Here is a 15,613-nt window from a genome sequence, read left to right as displayed (position 1 = left end):
TTGAAAGCCATGCAGTTTTTTAACACTACTTTCCTTATCATAGAGACCTTAGAATTCAGTAGACTAATAGCCTAATTACTATCATTTAGGGCCTGTTGAGTGAATTTTGTTAAGGCTTTGATATGGCCAATTACATCACACTGAAGGCACAAATATGGCTGCTAAATGGTCATACCACAGAAATACAGATCTCTTGACCCATCTGGCTTCTATCAATGGTAAATTTGCTTGGGCCAGATCTGAACTGGCACGTAAATGACCTGAGTCCAAGAGAATCCTAGGGTATATCTTTCTATCCATCCTAGCAGAAGCCAACGCTATTAATTGGTACTGCAAATCCATTGACTTCCATTAGGAGCAACCCAGTATACCCCTATCCTCTGACCCAGACTGTCTGGTACAAGTCGCCGTCTCTAATGATATATTGACATTGTTCTTAAGGCACCCAGCCGAATTTCCTAGTGTTATTAGGCTGATTATCCTTAGTATGGTTTAATTGTTCCCCACATAAGGGGCTTTCAAACTTAAATGACCATACCTGGCGTTAACCATATAAATCCATTCCATAATTGCAGGAGGTTTTCTCCTAATAAGTGGAAGCTTATGGATTTTGACTGAAATTCAACTCATTGTTCTGACTGAGCTTGAGTAAACTTTAAAGAAAATTAATATTTCTGGACAAGGTCATAACAGCTATTATTGATCAGTCAAGTAAGGGATCCCATCTAATAATATCAATAGTGGCCTGAACAGAACTATAACATCTTTCTTGTAAAATCAATTTTCTGAGGGCTATCCAATCAGAGCCTTGAAGAGGAGAAAGCCACCAAAGTAAAATGGAAGTACTGGATGTAAGTATTTGGCCACAGACCCAATAATTGGATTGATTCCTAAAATCTGCATAGGATGTGCCCATGATAGAAAAATGTTTGACTCATATGCAGAAGTCCAAGAAATTAAGAAAACACTATAAATAATCATCTGGGTCAAGTTCGGAATCTTGGGACAGCTGTCTACTTGTAATATCGTGTTCTTCTCGTCCTGGAATTGGTGAGTTTTCTCCTCCATTTGAGCACCACTTTAAGGTGATTTTGAGGTCAGCCATCCTCTGTATAGACCAGTCTGGAGCAGTGGTCCTTTTTAAGTGGGAAATATGAATCTAAGAGTCAATTCCTTTTAGTTTTGCTGTGTATGGGTACCTGATAAGAGCCTTTCCATCTAGGCTAAAGTGAATCCTTTAAATGATGTCTTTTCCAGTATACATAGTCTCCTAGTTGTAGGTCATGGGACATCTGATCTTTATTCAAAGATAGATTACTGTGATAAGCTTCAGAAACTAGCTTAGAATGTCCTTTTAATAACTCATTTTAACTGTTGCAATAATGTAACATATTCCCTTTTAACAATATGGGTTCATATAACCCCTCATCTAATCTCATAGGCCTTTCTGTAATAATTTCAAAGGTAGACAATGATGTTTGCCAAAAGGGGTAGATCTGAGGTTGAGGAGGACCAATGGAAAGGCCTTGGGCCAGGGTAAGGAATAAGCATCTCTAATCTTAGCCAACTGGGTTTTAATTGTTCCATTTGTTCTTTCTGCTAACCCAGAAGACTGGGGCTAATAAGCACAATGGAAATGCTTCACAATTGGCCAAATCTTACAAAGTTCTTTGATAATTTGTCCAGTAAAATAAGTTCCTTTATCACTCTGTATTTCTGAGGGAACTCCCCAAACAGGGATCGCCCTTTCTAAAATCAGTTTTCCTATTTACTGTGCAGTGGTCTTTCTGCATGGGAATACCTCAACCCAATGTGAAAACATACAAATCATAACAAGCACATATTGGTAACCTTGAGCGGGAGGCATCTGGATAAAATTAATCTGCCAAACTTCAAAAGAACATGCAGGTAATGGAAAATTTCCTTGAGAGCTATGTAGTAGCTTTCCTGGGTTACAATTTGGACAACTGGTGCACCTTGAATAAACCTTCCAAACTATAGTAAAAGAAGGTTTCCAAAAATACTGTTTGCCCTGCAATACCATCCTATCTGGATTCCAATGAGTTAACTCATGAATATATTGTAAAACAGGATATTGAGCTCCCAACAGAAGGATAGGCTTTATTGGAGTCAAGTTTTCCTCCTTTTTGTTTCCACGTGTCCTTTCCTCTCTCTGGCACAGTTCCCTGAAATTGTAACAAAGTGTCAGTAATGTTACTGGGAGGCGGAAAAGAAAAAACAGCTGTTAGTTGGTTGTTTTTGTTCTGCAGAGCCACTGCCTTGGCAGCGTGGTCAGCTCAAGAGTTCCCTTTTGCTTCCGCAGTGTCAGGCTTTGAATGACCCCATACCTTAATAATGGCTAATGCACTTGGCAGAGAAATTGCATCCAGTAATTCTGCTACTTGTTTTGCATTTTTAATCTGCTGTGCTGAGGATGTTAAAAATCCCTTTTGTTTCCAAAGCATACCAAAACCATAGGCCACCTCAAAAGTGTTAACGACTCTCTGTATAAACGTTAGCAGACTTTCTTTTTGCCAACTGGCAGGCTCTTGTTAGTGCTATTAATTCAGCCTGTTGGGGAAGAAACATTAAGTAAGGGACCATTTTCAAGGACTGACACTGGAGAAATAACACATAACCAGCCTGACACTTTCCATGAGGTCCTCGCAGATATGAACCATTAGTGAATAATAAAAAAATCAGTGTTATCCATAGGGCTTTCTCAAAGATCGATTCCGGGAGATAAAAAATTGTCAGCTAAAACAATGGAGTCATGTTTTTCATCATTGACATCTGATTCCTCCAGTAGAAAGGTCACTGGATTAAGCTTGTTACATTTGTGAAGAGTTATATTTGATGAGAGCAAGATAATTTCATGGGAAGTTAATCAACTTGCTGAATAATGTCGTGTGTGATGATGGTTTAGTTAGGCTTCCAGAGAGTGAGGAAAAAAGATGATAAGAGTGACTCATGGCTATGTCTTCTGTGGTCTGATACAGCACAGCCGTTGCAGTGACAGCCCAGAGACAAGGGGCAAGGCCCCTGGCTACAGAATCTATTTATTGGCTATAATATCCTATTGGCTGGTAGTAGCCTCTGTGTTGCTGAGTAAATACTCCTAGTGTGGCACCTTTGTTTTCATGAACAAAGAGGAAGAAGCGTAAATCATAATTTGGATGCCCCAAGGCCAGGGCTTTAGCCAGGAGTTTTTAGAGGGTCTCCATAGCTTCAGAATGTTCTATTCCCCAGCAGAGAGGTTCAGATTGATCTTGTTTAAGTAAATTGTATAATGACTGAGCTACTAAAGAAAAGTTTGGAATCTGATTCCTACAGGAGCCTGCAGAGCCTAAAAATCACCTTAATTACCTCTTTATCTTCAGGATAGGGAAGGCTAAAGTGCCTTTCACTCTATCCAGATCAGTTAAAAGTCCTTCTTTGAATAGCCTATGACCTAAATATTTTGCACTAGTCTTGCCTAATTGTAATTTCTCTTTTGACAATTTATGTCCTTTTAAAGTTAGCTTCTGAAGTAAATACAGGATGTCTTGCTGGCTATTTATCAAGGAATTTGAGCACAGCAGCAAATCATCTACATATTGTATCAAAACTGACTTATGGGGAAAATTTAGATCACTTAGGTCTGCCTTTAATATCTGGGAGAGGTAAGTAGCGCTTTCGTAATAGCCCTGTAGCATTTCAGTCCTTGTATATTGCCATTCAATCTAAGTGGAGACAAAAAGATATTGATCACCAGGATGTACAGGGATACTAAACAATACACTACAGAGATCTATCACAGAGAAGTCACTGTTTTTCAGAATACATGACAGTAAGTTATGGGAGTTTAGCACTACAGAATGGCAAGGAATAATAATAGCATTAATAGATCTCAAGTCCTGTACACATCTCCAACCTTTACCATTAGGTTTTTTTAACTGGCAAAAAATGGTAGTGTTACAAGAGCTGGTGCAAGGCACAATAAGCCCTTTCTCAATGTAAGCTGATATTAAGGTTTTATTCCTTCTATGGCCTCCTACCTCAATGGATATTGATGAATGTTGGGCAGGGATTTATACTGATCTACAGTCACTTTAAAGGGAGATGAGGAATGTATTCTTCCAATGTTGGTGGAATCAGGTGCTAGCTAGTATATGGTACTAACTAGTAACTTGTCTTGTTCAGTATCACCCCCATGATGGATCACAATCATTATATGAGGAAGGAAGTCTGATTGATCTTTCAGATCTAGAAACATTTCTCCCTTAGGAGAAAGGAAATTTGGGCTTCATAAGCTTCTAATAGATCTTTACCTATCAGGTGAACAGGAGCAGTTTCTACTAGAAAAAAATGAGTGCCTTCCTTTGAGTTGTCCTAAGTAGAATTTTAAAGGCAATGATTTAAGAGCCTTTAATAGGTGCACTAGAAGGGGGCCTTTAATTTTAGTAGGGTTCAAAACTAAAAAGGTGGTCCTTTTATCTATTAGGGCTTTACTTGTTTCTCCTTGTATAATCATCTCTACTTCTTCCAGGGTGTTAGAGAGGAAAAGGGGAAAGACCCCCAGTGTTCCCTCGGAGCAGCCCTATCTATTCTTGTTTAACTTGAAATTCTGGTCTAAAATCCAGTTTCTCTTCTAGATCCCTCTTATTCTACAATTCTTTCTTTGATGTCAGGGCTTTCTACAGTAAAAGCAAAATCCAGATTTTTTCTGTCAGTCGCGAATTAAATGGAGGTTGGTTAACTCTCAACTGACATTGATTACTTAATTGGCAAAATTGAAGCTTCAAAATTGTTACTGATGTATTATTTTTCTTTTAATGGTTTTGAAAAGTTGGTTGGCCAGCCTGATAAAGACATTTGTATGTAATTCGGACCAACCTAAATTGTGTCTTTTGATTGGAGTAGCCAGTTCCTCATCTAAGCATTCTAAAAAGGCAAAGTTAAGTACAAGATCATTTTGGTGATTAGAGAACAATTCACATGTCATACTGGAATATTGATTAAAAGTTCTTCAAACCTTTCATAATAATCCAGAATTGATTCATATGGTCTTTGCTGGCACTACTAAATCTTTGTCTAGACTAAAACTTTCGGAAAAAGTTCTGGGATAAGTACAGACATTTATTTGCTAATCTTTGCACTAGTTCAAGAATATATATATATATATATATAAATATTTTTTTCAGATTCTTTTCCATTATAGGTTATTACAAGATATTGAATATAGTTCCTTGCTATACAGTAGGTCCTTATTGTTTATCTATTTTGTATATAGTGGTGTGTATCTGTTAATCCCAAACTCCCAATTTATCCCTACTTCCCTTTCCCTTTTGGTAACCATAAGTTTGTTTCCTATATCTGTGAGTCTATTTCTGTTTTGTAAGTAAGTTCATTTGTATCATTTCTTAGATTCTACATGTAAGTGATATCATATGATATTTGTGTTTCTCTGCCTGATTTACTTCATTTACCATAATAATCTGTAGGACCAACCATGTTGCTGCAAATAGCATTATCTCATTCTTTTTTATGGCTGAGTAATATTCCATTATATGTATATATCACATCTTCTTTATCCATTCATCTGTTAATGGAGATTTAGGTTGCTTTCATGTCTTGGCTAGCAGCTTTTTTTAAGATTCTGATATAGTTTCAAGCAATTTCTTGTTGGTTTCCTACAAGCATGTTACTTGATCATTTCCCCTTTTTGAAGCTTCTAGATGCCAAGTGAAGTAAGCATTCCAGGCAGTCTGTTTGATGTTACAGCTGGCTTTTTCTAGCTGTGCGTGGAAAATTATTAATTTTGGGATGTCAAAAAACCCCAATTTGGCCATTTTAGGTTGAGATATCCTTTAGTATAATTTCCCCAGTTAAGTAAGTACTTGCAAGAATAAGCTCTGTACATACTGTACATGAATCTGGCTGGGGTGTTAGTAGGAGGTTGGCTTTCTAATGTCCCTTGTTTCTCTGTTTTGGAAACTCTATTTCCCCATTTTTAAAGTTGAATTTGTCAGAGATAAAATATAGTAATGAAATTTCGTGGTGAGCTGATGTTCTGCTTGTGAGCTTAACTTCTGTAAGTGTCACCCTAAAGTTGCTTCAGCTCTTTTGTATGTCTCGATTTCTTTCTCCAGCATGCTAAAACTTCATGGGTGCTCAGAACACTGAAACAGCATCTTTTATATGTGGTCCATGGATGAGCAAGTCTTTAATTAATTAGAGGATTTCCCTATGGGACCACTGCATAGTATGAAGACTCTGCCTCCCCCATTCCCATAAATTTCTCAGTTGCCTGAGAGAGCTGTAACCGATTGGGAGACTTGTCCCATTTCTTTGGAGCAAGCTCTCATGTGATATCTTTACTTTTATCCTGACAAAGTCTTTTAAGGTAGACAACTGAGGAAAGATGTCAGGTCAGCCCCCTACCAAATCACCCAGCCCAAGCCACCTTACTATCTTTCAGCTGAGCAGAGTTATTCCGGCATTTCTTAGCTGGCGGTAACCTCAGTGTCTTTCAACTGAGCAAATATAGGTGCCTCTTCTTGAGCCTAAGTTCATGGATAATCTATCCCTCATAACGTGGAGTTTAAAAAACTCTGAATAAAGTCGGGATCTTCAACAGATTGTGGGAGATACGGTACCAGGAGAGACTCACCGAAATTTATCAGGACTCACCAAGGAGGTGCACAGGCATGAACTGCTTTTTTCTAGCATCTTTCTAATTATAAAATAAATGATCTCTGATATAGTTCTAATAGAAATGACTGACATTTAATTTGTTTATGCTTATTTTGTATATGCCTTCTGCTGTTTCAGAAATACATGAAATTAAACACGATATTGAAGCTTTATGCAATTGTTTCTCCAAGGTAAAATGAGAATACTAAAGCAATAAAATATAAAGTATTTTAAGCATAGAATAAATGTTGTATCAAAAGTGCTTAATTAAGCAACTGGCATGCAATAGGCACTCCATAAATATTAACTAACTTTACATTTTCATTGATACTTCTCTCTCTCTCTCTATATATATATATATCAAATATATATCCTTTTTCTTTCCTTCCAGTATTATTGAGATATAGTTGACATAAAGCACTGTATAAGTTTAAGATGCACAGCATAATAATTTGACTAATATACATCATGAAATGATTATCACAGTAACAATGTTAGCAAACATCTTTCATCTCATATAGATACATTATTAAAGAAATAGAAAAAAATTTTTTCTCATGATGATAACTCCTAGGATTTATTCTGTTAACAACTTTCATAGATAACACAAAGCAGTGTTAATTATATTTATCATGTTGTACATTACATCTCTATTGCTTATTTATCTTATAATTAGAAGTTTGTACCTTTCGACCACTTTCATCCAGTTCCCCTTCCCCCTTCTCCTGCCTCTGGTAACCACAAATCTGATCTCTTTTTCTATAAATTTGTTTGTTTTGAAGTATAACTGATGTACCACATTATGTTAGTTCCTGTTACATGACAGAGTGATTTGGTATTTCTATACTTTTCAAAATGATCACCATGATAAATATAGTTATGATAGGTCACCATACAAAGATATTATTGATACATAGTTATTTATTACAGTACTCACTGTTACTGTTTTTGACATCATATTTTACATCTTTTTGTTTTGTGTACCTCTGAACTACTTATTGTGGATATAAATAATTTTACTCCTTTTGTCTTTTAACCTCCCTACTAGCTTTATACATGGCTGATTTACTACCTTTACTGTATATTTGTCTTTACCAATGAGATTTTTCCTTTGTAACTTTCATGTTTCTAGTTGTGGTCTTTTCTTTTTCACTTAGAGAAGTGCCTTTAACATTTGTTGTAAAGCTAGTTTAGTGGTGTTAAATTCTTTTAGCTTTTGCTTGTCTGTAAAACTTTTGATCTCTCCATCAAAACTTGCCAGGTAGAGTATTTGTGGTTGTAGATTTTTCCCTTCCATCACTTTAAATGTATCATGCCACTCCTTTCTGGACTGCAGAATTTCTGTTAAAAAGTCAGCTGATAGCCTTATGGGAGTTCCCTTGTATGTAACTTGTTGCTTTTCCTTTGCTGCTTTTAATAGTCTCTCTTTATCTTTAATTTTTGCCATTTTAATTACAGTGTGTCTTGGTGTGGTCCTCTTTGGGTTTATCCTGTTTGGGACTCTGTGCTTCCTGGACCTGGATGTTTGTTTCCTTTCCCAGGCTAGGGAAGTTTACAGCTATTATGTCTTCAAGTATGTTCTCTGCCCCTTTCTGTCTGTTTTATCTTTCTGGGACCCCTATAATACAAGTGCTAGTATGGTCAGTGTTGTCCCAGAGGTGTCTTAAACTGTCCTCATTTATTTTTATTCTTTTGTCTTTTTTTGGTTCAGCTTCATGATTTCCACTACTCTGTCCCATCCAGGTCACTGATCTGTTCCTCTGTATCATTTAATCTACCATTGATTCCTTCTAGTGTATTTTTCATTGCAGTTATTGTATCCTTCATCTCTGTTTGGGTCTTCTTTATATTTTCTAATTCTTTGTTAAAAATTTCTAACTTCTCACTCTTTTCATCCCGTCTTCTGCCAAATTCTTTGAATGTCCTTACAATCATTACCTTGAACCCTCTATTGGGTAGATTGCCTATCTCCACTGCACTTAATTCTTCTTCTGGGGTTTGTTCCTTCATTCTGAACATATTCCTCTGCTGCCTCATTTTGCTTAAGTTGCTATTTTTATTTCTATGTATCTATCTTGGAGAAGTGACATTTTGTAGGAGACATTCTATGCATCCCAACAGCACACTCCCCTCTGGTCACCAGAGCTATATGCCCTAGGGGATCACCCTATGTGGGCTGTGTGGGTCCTTCTGTTTTGAAAGGCTGACTACTGTGGGTGGTCTGGTAGGCATGGCTGGACCCTGGTCTGGTTGGTTGCCAGGCCCTGCCTTGTATGGAGGCTGCTGGCTGCTGGTTGACAGGGCCAGGTCCCAAGGCTTCTGGCTATAGAGTCCCAGGTGGTCCCAGGGTTAGTTCTGGCCTACTAGTCGGTGAGAGAGGCTGGGTCCCTGCCAGGCTAGCTATTTAGCCTGAGGTGTCCCAGCACTGGTGCTGAAAGGCTGGTGGGCAGGGCCAGGTCCTGGCTCTAAAAGGCTGGAGGGAGGATGTCAAAAGAGCACTTGCCAGCACCAAGGTCCACATGGTTGACTGAGCTCCTAAACATGGCTGTCACCAGCATATATGTTCCCAGGGTGAGATCCAGTTGCCTTTTGCCTCTCTGGGAGGCTCTCCAAGATCAGCAAGTGGGTCTGACTCAGGCTTCTTTCAAATTACTGATCCTGCCCTGGGTCTCAGAGCATGTGAGATTATGTGGGCACTGTTTAAGAGTGGAGTCTACTTCTCACAGCCCACTGGCTCTCCTGAAAGTAAGCCTGACTGGCCTTCAAAGCCAAACATTATGGGGGCTTGTCTTCCCAGTGCAAGATGAGGAAGCCCAATGTGGGGCTTGGATCACTCACTCCTTGGGGAGAACCTCTGCAAATGTAATTATCCTCCCATTTGTGAGTCACCCACCTGGGGGGATGGGTCTTGGCTATACCATAGCTCTACCCTCCTACCCATCCCCTTGTTGTTCCTTCTTTATAGCTATAGGTGTAGATCTTCTCTGCTAGTCTTCTGATTTTTTCTCCTCAACAGTTGTTCTTTAAATAGCTGTAATTTTGCTGTGCCAATGGGAGGAGGTGAGCTGAGGGTCTTCCCACTCCACCATCTTCTCTATATATTCTTGATATTGACTATTATATATCTACAAATGGTATTGAAAAATACATTATATATGCATATATATTTTAAAATCTTTAGGGTTATCCAGTAGAATATCTAAACTGGTAGTCAATTTGAATAAAATTATTTTAAGAAGACTAAATATTTTTCATTTATTTTAAGATTACTATTGTTTAAAATGCCTCCTCCCAGGCATTCATTTATTTGCTCGCTCATTCAATTCATGTTTACCAGATATTTACTACCTATCTAATATTGTGATAGATGCTGTAAAGAATGCAAAGATTAATTGGACAGGGTTTCTTCATCCAAGCAATTTAAAGTATAAGATATATGAGATATGTATTTTATGCAAAATATGTAAATAACTCTAAGATGGAAAACAAAAACTGTTATGAAATTAAAATATTACAAGAAAACGAAATGCTACAGAAGCTTGGAGGAAGCACATACATCATATGGGCAGGAGAGACCTTAGCAGCTATTACATATAAAAGGTTCAAATTTGAGATGTAGTGAAGGGTGGATTGAAATTTATAGGGTAATGAAAAAGTATGGGGTACCATCTTGTCCATCCATATTCAAAGGGAAAATTCTATTTTCTGACATTTTAACTTAAGTAGATGAATTAGGTGGGTCTTTTTCTCCTGCATTTTAGCAACTCAAATTCAAGGAGAATAAAATCTAAGTAGATAACACTTTTAAATCGAGCAAGATTGAAGTTCAATTTAGAATTTCTGAGGGCATCTAAGATATGAGATGTGGGTTATCCACCTATCAATATGGAGTGGTGTGTCTCTCAACTTTTTAGTAGGAAATATAACATCAGGCAAAAGGAAATACTCTATTAAATCTGTAGATATACATTTACTGCAGGTAAAAATGATATACTTGCTTGAGCCTTCATAAATACCTAATATTTTGAAATGGGCCTGACATCTCTCTTTCACATGCTTCTCTGATAGAATCCAAACCAAAACTGAATCCATTACACATCATGCTTTCTAAAGGACAGCCTCTGAAGCAGAGGCTGGCCAGATGGAGGCACATACAATATGTCCTTTACCATCTCTGTGCCCAGTGGGTGGCCTCAAGAAGATGGTGCACTGCTCTCCTTATTAAGGGCTGTGTGTATAAACTGCCATTCACAGCAAGACTCTGATCCTTTCATTTCAAGACCTAGGCAGGGCCAGCCTGAGCATATTGCAAATTGGAATCACCATTCCAGGAGATTCTCTCCTTTAGAGTATGGTGAGAGAAAGAACCAAATGTTTTCTTTAACAGCTGGCCGCTAAAATACACTTCAAGTCAGCGTTTTTATAATGATTAGTATTCTTACGGAACACTGCATCCGTGTCCCTTCCATCTTGGCTTTGTCATTGAGTCAAGCTTCTTATTACCTTCTTTTTATAATCCTTGCCTGCAGCAAATCTACCTGATTGTTATTTTTAACAATAATATTGCAGAGCCCATTTATTAACACAACTACCTATGTTTGTTTTAAAGAGACATTACTAGTTATTAAAAAGTTTGGGGTATTATACAGATGGCAAAAACAAAATGTTGGAAGAAAGAGAACATTATAGAATGATATATACAATTTACATAATTTTAAAAACATGTACAAATATACCTTATTAATGGTTGCCTGTACGTATATGAAAGAGTATGAAAACTGGCTAAGAAGGAAGCCTGTTATATTTTTGACAGTGGTTGTCAGGGGCTTGGGAATGTGGAAACAAAGGGAAATTTTGAAAATGGGGACAAATGAAATTTCAACCTTATATAAATATGTGTAAAATTAAATTTCATTTAAAGATATGCAGCAAATATAGTATAATACTTACAATGGTTAATTCTGGTAGAGAGTAGCTAAGTGTGTACTACATTCTTTCATATATTTTTCTATAACTTTACTATGTCAAATACTATTAATTTTAGAAACGATTTAGCTGCTGGTTGTTGAGGAGTGTCCTTGTGCAGCAACAGTGTAATTTTGCTATATGTGGTTGTATTTTTTTTAACTACTCAAAGCAAAATGTCTCTAAAGACAAAGATGTTCAGTAAGCTCTGTGAGAGTGATAAAGTCACATGAAAGAAATGTAAAACACTTTTGGTCTGCATATGAGGGCCAGGAAATATGCTCAAACTATAAAAGAAAAAGCATATTTATCACAAACGTAACCTTCTTATGATTATGCACTTTATGCCTACTCTATGGACAAAAGCACATTTTTATATTGATTTTACCACTAACTATCCAATTTTGCTGAGGTCTAAATAAAAAGTAGGTACAGTAGAAAAAAATATTAAAGCGACCTTGGTGGGAAAGAGGGCTACAATGGTTATTAGATGAAGGAGATCTTAAAGTTTGGGACAGAATCCCTCTTCTTATTCCCCCAAATCAAAGTTGCTATGAAAAAATTAAATGCACTAGACCTCTGTGGATTATGTTTAGGCATTCTAGAATAGAGAGTCTTACCAAAAGAGAAAAATGATTGATGAGTTGGCAACTCAGTCATCTGACTGACAGTGATGCATTTCATTGTAATTCCTGAGGGACCAAGTGTTTAAAAACTTAAAAACTTCCATAAAAATCCAAGCAGAAAAAGTATCCCAAGACAGCTTATCTTCAGACACAAAGTACTATTCCAGATTTTTAAGAAGATGATGATTTGCTGAAACTGAATGCAGATAAGATATATCAGCACAGATGTACTACTCAGGAGCCGCTGTGAGAATCAGAGAGAGGACGATCCATTCTGCCCCTGTTATCAGTAACAGCTGTAGCACACGGCAAACTGACGTTAAAATTCAGGTCTTAGATTGAGCCCAACATAAACTACACTGAAAAAGAAAAACAAAAGGTTTCCTTTCCTGTTGCATTCCTCTCTTCCCAGTGCCTTCTGTCCTCCCTTTAAGGATCTTCATGGTTTTCTATCACCTTCTAAGTGCCAGAAAAGAGCTGAAAAATGAGTGTTGAAGACTTGATGATACATTAATCAATCTAGAATCATTTGTATTTAGAACGAGGGACTGATGTCTTCTCTCCTCTGCTCTAATAGATATACCTGAGGCACAGGTGTCTGGAAGGAGCCCAAAGTGCACTGTGCACTTGATCTTCAGACCAGATTACATCCCTACAAACCCCAGCATAAATCCTTTTGCCCCTCTGACTTTGGTCACGATGGTGCCTGGATGCCAAATGGCAACTTAGAGTGGTGCTTAAGAGCTCAGCCTCAGGAGCAAGATTGCCTGAGTTTATAAACCCAGCCCCATTATTAATTACCCAGTGATGCTGGGCAAATCATTAAATTTCTCTGTCCCCACTCTCTTAACCTCTAAATATATGAAGATAATGACTCAAAAGGTTGTTGGGAGGATTAAATGAGTTAATATATATAAATCATTCAGCACAGTGATTAATCATTGTTATTGATGGCAAAATGCTGCCTCAAATCCTGGGTTAAATCTGAATAAAGCAGGAAATCGTTCAGGAGATGTAGTCCTAACAATAGGACAACGGTCTTGGAATAAATCCTTTATCTCCAGGCCTGGAATCTGCTTGCTCTTCCTCCCAATACTCTTCTTACCTAGATTCAGAAGCTAACATGCCACAGAACCCAAACCTCATTACTTTCTCCCCTCACTGCAAGTGCCTGGGTTGTTTATGTTTATCCTCCTCGTTCTACCTAAAACTGGGCTGTGCTTTGAATTTCAGCCCTGGGGCTCCAGGAATCCCTGTCTTCCCTCAGTGCCAGGGTTGGAGTCCTGCCATTGACTAGACCTTCCAAATAAACATCAACTGGTTCCCAAGTTCTCTGGTTCCTAATTGCAAGAAGGACAAACAAAAAAAATGAAAATCTAATTGTGCAAGTCTATGAATCCCTGGAGGATATATTTTTGACTATTTCAAAGATACAATTTACAAAGTCATCTACTCTGCCTGTAAATGATACTTTTCTGGCCCTTTAATTTGCTGATCTCTCTGCTTTTTTAACTCCTACTAATTTTTAAAATCAAAGCTTGGATTCACTTCCTCCCTGATCCTTTTTTGTGTTCCCATAGGACACTGCAAATCTGCCATTATAACTTTCGTCATGGACAATGTAGGGTGATCTGTACAATTTTACTTGAGCCCTGTATTCCTGGAAAACATGGTTAAAACAGTTCTCCCACACTTTGTGTTCTGGAAAATGACTTAGAGCAAAGAACTATCTTTCTCCATAAGACTTAATTAAAACTCATGGATAGTCCTGCTTGTTTACCTAGGACAAGGCCAGACACAATCCCTTCAGACTCCCATTCTTTGTCTCATAAATGATGAGCTCAACCATTTGTCCACACTGATCAATCAAAATAAAATGTCCACTAACTTGATTGACTTGACCAAACTTTAATCAGACTTCTCTCCATCCCCCAAGCCCCTGAACTTTGGCCCACCCTGGAGCATTGGAACCCAGAACAGTCCTTCTTCAAAGGCCCCTACCAACAGGAATAACTGACCCTAGGGAAAAACATCCACTTTGCAATCATGGCACCTCATTCCATTTCCCCCCACCTGGTTCCTTCTCACCTTGTTTACTCTTCCTAATAAAAGCCCTTTTCTGCCTGTCCTCTGATATAATTTCAGCTCTCAGGGTCAGAAGTCCCTCCCTATTGTAATAATTCCCCTACCCTTATTACAGTGTTCCCCTCCTGTTATTGAAATATTTCTTTTGAATAAAGGCTCTCTTTACCTCAGTCCAGATTTGGTTTTCTTTGACATCACTCTTTATTGTAATTATCTGTTTTATTTTCTGTATCCTTCACTAGATTATAAACTCTGTGAGTGCAGGGACAATGTCTCTTCTATTCATAATTACTTCATGAGAGTCTGTCAAAATGCTGTGTCATAGGAAGTACTCAGAGATTTATCTATTATTGAACATTATTTGGCTTTGACCTCTAAGATCTAATACTTTAATTCAATGGTATCTATTTGATTCTAAAATAAAGGATCACAATTACGAACAGCAACCAACTAGAGAAAAGATAATTAATTTTAAAATGTCAAAAAATGGATCATGCATTATATGGTGGTGTCATATAGTACCTTGATAAACTGAACCTGCATATAAAAAATACTTTCTCCAGCTAAAATTGAAAATAATTTTTGATTACATATGAGAGTAATAGTAATTAAGCTCTCAAAAAAATCATTCTATTAAGCATATCCACCAATATGATGAAATATGAAACATTTGTTTCTCATGTAACAGAAATATTTGGATAAAAACTTTTAAAACAAAAATGATATTTTGTATGGTCAAAAAATTTTTACCCAATAAAGATAAGGTATATTATAAAGTATATCCTAAGTGTTGCCTAGGATAATGTTCAATATTGCAAAGGCTAATGAAATGTTTTATGATTTTTTAAAAGCATGTCCTAATTAAAGATATCATTTAGGTAAGTTCAATTGTCTTAGAGAGATGGTTCAGGAAGTTCTCATCTCCTCTTACCTTGACTATTTTCCTAAATCCTGACCCACACTTACCTTTACAACTCTATATTTTGTACCTTCTTTGCAAAGTTTACAGCATTTTCAAAGTAAATCTTGGCATTCTATCTTAGGTGCCTGCTATAATACTGATTCTCTCATCTCAGATTCAACTCCATGCCAACTTGTGATTTTCCAGGACACAAAATCACTGTACATTTAACCTTGACTGCCAAGACATTTTGTTATATTTGATTAAAAGTAAAACAGCTAGATTATATCATATAATTGTTTAAATATTTATGATAAATCAATAGGGATACAGATACATTTATAAAATAGTTCTGGTTTTA

Source organism: Eubalaena glacialis, chromosome 12 (genome assembly GCF_028564815.1).
Source record: "Eubalaena glacialis isolate mEubGla1 chromosome 12, mEubGla1.1.hap2.+ XY, whole genome shotgun sequence".
NCBI classification, from domain to species: Eukaryota; Metazoa; Chordata; class Mammalia; order Artiodactyla; family Balaenidae; genus Eubalaena; species Eubalaena glacialis.
The sequence above is the reverse complement of the archived record's forward strand: the minus strand, read 5'-3'. Positions refer to the sequence as shown.